The 3,932-nt window shown below is 37.2% G+C and overlaps 1 pseudogene; it reads left to right on the top strand.

Moving 5' to 3' along the window:
- The first annotated feature begins 201 nt into the window (after nt 1–201).
- Nucleotides 202–1,950, top strand: LOC108634974 (annotated as a pseudogene).
- The last annotated feature ends 1,982 nt before the right edge of the window (nt 1,951–3,932 follow it).

The raw sequence follows: 3,932 nt of genomic DNA, 5'->3' as shown, positions 1-3,932 counted from the left end.
CAACAAATCTTTAGTAATGAGATTTTGCATGCTTCATGGTTTTTGTTACTCTTTCTGTCAGCAGTCTGTATTTTAAGTTGATGCTGAAGTACACACTGGTTGAACATTACCCTTCAATTGCTAGGAGACCAGTGTCTTTGTGATGTCACAACAAACTTTTGATTGCTAGGAGACCAGTGATTTTGCGATGTCACAGCTTTTTGACTGGGAGGACCTCTGTGATGGTCTAGAGAGTTTCTCTCTGCAGGCCAGGCAAACATCATTTGAAGTTGCAGTGTGTAAAACCAGACAAATGAGAAAATTATCTGAAGAAAGGTTTCTCTGAGATGGCACATATTTCTTCAGAAATTCAAGATGGGCCTCCTAAAGATGAATCCACTGGTTCAGAAACCTCTATTAGATCTTCTTTGTATGATTATACAACTGGGGACTCAGTTTTGAGATCTATGATTGAAGAATATGCCTTTCAGGCTTTGTCTGAGGATCTTGTAATCAAAAGGCCACACTACACATATTCTGTGTCTGAAACAGATGATGCGAATGATTTTCTTTCACTCACATTTCCACAAAAACTTTGGAATATAGTTGAAAGTGATCAGTTTGAATCTATTTGGTGGGATGACACAGGCACATGTATAGTGATCAATGAAGAACTCTTTAAGAAAGAAGTCTTGGAAAGAAAGGAGCCTTTCAGAATATTTGAAACCAAGAGTATGAAAAGTTTCATTCGACAGCTTAACCTTTATGGATTTCATAAAAACCGGCAAAGTGTTCAAAGATCAGCTTCACTACCTGTCTTTCTGGAAGAAGAAAACAACATCTCTCTTTTGAGTAAGGTATTCCAAAATTTTCACTTATTGGCAATATGTCAGATTAAATCATGTGACCTAGAAAGCATGTTCATATATGTAGCTAAATCAGAATTTCAACTTGAGATAACAAATTGTTGAAAAAGTTTTTTTTTTTTTGAAGTTGAAAACAGCTGGAGGTTAAAATATTGGATGTTAACAAACTTTCCTATCAACTTGAAACCAAATACAAGTTCTGAAGCTACTTAAAGTGGTATTTACTGTATATATACAATATACTTTTAGTTGAGAATATTCTTTCTAACATGTTACCTGTTAAAACTACCAACAGAGGTATTTTATTTGATGTTATTTAATTGGTTCCATTAAAGGGATACATTTTTATAACTTAGCTTTGTTTGTCAGTTTTACCTCGGTTTATAAAGAAACTAAATAATTTAATTCTTTGATTTTAGTTACAGACCTACTATAATCCAAGTTTCAAAAGAGGTCATCCCCAACTTTTAGTAAGAATGCAAAGAAGAGTTGGAATTAACAATGTGTCTCCAATATCTTCATTAGTTCAAGGTAACAAGAAGCGTGCTAAGGCAAGTGTCAAAAAAGATGATCATAACTCTGAATTTATTCCAGAAATGGAGTGGAGAGAGCGCATTTCCAGCCTCCACAAGTTTAAGTGTGCCTTTCATACAAAAGCCTCATACCAGCCAGATAGTCACTAATACAAGTGCCCTATCTCCATGTGACTTACCTACCCCATCAGCAATATCAGTTAGACACACAGACCAGATTGTGGTAGATCCAATCTGAAGTTTTAAAAAAAGTTGAGCATTTTTAATTGGCACTCACAGAGAAGCTACACTCAAGAAAACGGCCACGTTGAGGACTTCGCTACTACAACTACATCTACTTCTCGGAACCACATCGAATCTCCATTACAGAGTTGTTATTCTGGACTGATGGTGGAACCTTCTAAATTTCCAGACAGGCATAGCGATATGTCAGCCCATGACAATCCTTTTCTTAACCTGCAAGAGAGAGGCAACTCATGGTTTCCAGTGCCAACAATCGCTTATACATCTGCCTCCTCTCTTTCGAGTAAACTCATCAATAATCATCATTATATGAAAACCATCCTAATTAAAACTGATCTGTCAAATACGTGTCAGATTATGGAGCCTAAAGGAGATTGAAATTTATGTTTGGAGAAGTCAACAAATATCTACAATTCTTGTATTTGAACAATAAATTTCCATGTTCATCTTCACAGTTTCATTTTTATTTTCAAACAAGGAAGAGTAAAATGAGGCTTTAGTTCAATGGTTGGCTATTTTACTGCATGGTTTTATAAACTCATCAGTTCAAGAAACATTCGTTATGCATCCTAGGTAAATGACACCTGATATAATATTCGTAAGCAAGAAAATGAGAGCAAAGGGAAAAGACGTAATGGATGTAAAGTGATTTCTGAAATCATCCCTGATGAAATGAAGGGGTGCCTAAATTAGGATGGTATGGGTGAAGGGAAGAGATGCAAATAAAGTTATAAAAATGAAAATACTCAGTATGAACTTTAGTGCATTCACACATTATATTCTATTAGTTACTGGTAGAGTCTTAAAAGGTTAGACAGCGATTGCTTTCTTTATAGAAATTCATTCTGTCCTTGAAAATATAGATATTGTAGCACGTCCAAAATCTTGATCACAATTATGCCATCACTGTGATCACCAAAGGTAACATGACATAATCAGTGGCTGCCCATGGTCAGCACAAGATATGTACTTTACAAGTGGTATTCTATCGGGTCATTTTTGCTCTGCTGTCCTTAAGGACCCTCTTTATTTCCTGATACCAAGATTCCACCCTATTAATTCCAAACGCCTTTTTAGACGTTGCTTATTCTGTCACCACAGAGACAGAATAAATTCCTGGTGGTGACTGCAGCACATCTGTGTGGTTAAAAAGTTCTTGAAAGACATGATATCTGTTTTCCTTAGTAATTTCATTATCTTTCTCTTATACTGTGCTACTGAAGCTACAATCACGCAAATTATTTTCAATCATGCTAAGCCCTTCTCACAACTTTGTCTCAACATCTTCTTCGGATTGGAAGGAACGTCTGTTTGCCCTCCCAATGAAGGAGAGCACAGATATCAGGTCTTCAAATGTATTTTTCACATCAGCTGAAACATAGAGGGCCTACCAATGACAAATTTTACAGGCTTACTGAATTATCAATAAAGAAATGTAATAACCAATCAAATGCTCTACACTTTCTCAACCACATTCTATAACTGGCACTACTATCATAATTCACCTTGCTATTTACTGAGAAAATGTTCCAAGTTGATAAATATTTATTATATTTACATGGATGTACGATTTCTCAGGAGCATGTATTCCCGTGTTTTGAAGAATATTTCAAGTTTTGATGTCATTTTTCTCTTGTTATTTTTTTTGTGTCAATCAAAGTCTTTTGCATAGGCAAATAGGAGTAGATGCTTTCCTGAGTTCTCTTGCTTTTTGGAGGACACAATAGGTGTTGACAATTTAATCTCGATCCCCCTGCCCTTGGTAAATCCAGCTTGAACATCTATAAACTCATTTTCACATTCTGTTGAAACTTGGCTTGGGGAATTTTGAGCAGTTCTTTGCGACTCTGTGCTGTTGCTGCTGCTGCTGGCTAAGTGCGTCAGTCGTGTCCGACTCTGTGTAAACCCATAGGCAGAAGCCTACCAGGCTCCTCCATCCACGGATTTTCCAGGCAAGAGTTACCGGGGTGGGTTGCCATTGCCTTCTCGCGACTGGTGAAATGTAAGCAATTAAGCAGTTGTGTGTGACATTCTTTGGATTGCCTTTCTTTGCGGTTGGTATGAAAACTGATCATTTTTCAGTCCTTTGGCCATAGCTGAGTCTCCCAAATTTGCTGCGCATATGGAGGGAGCACACTCAGAGCATCTTCTTTCAGAATTTGAAATATCTCAACTGAATTCCATCACCTCCACGAGCCTTTGTTTGTAAGTATGCTTCCTAAGTCCCCTAGACTTTGTATTACAGACCTCCAGCCCTAGGTGAATGATCATACCATCGTCCTTCGATGGTCATGAAGACGCCTTTGGGCAT

The sequence above is a fragment of the Capra hircus genome, unplaced genomic scaffold (assembly GCF_001704415.2).
Source record: "Capra hircus breed San Clemente unplaced genomic scaffold, ASM170441v1, whole genome shotgun sequence".
Classification (NCBI taxonomy): domain Eukaryota; kingdom Metazoa; phylum Chordata; class Mammalia; order Artiodactyla; family Bovidae; genus Capra; species Capra hircus.
This window is presented reverse-complemented; position numbering and strand designations above follow the sequence as displayed.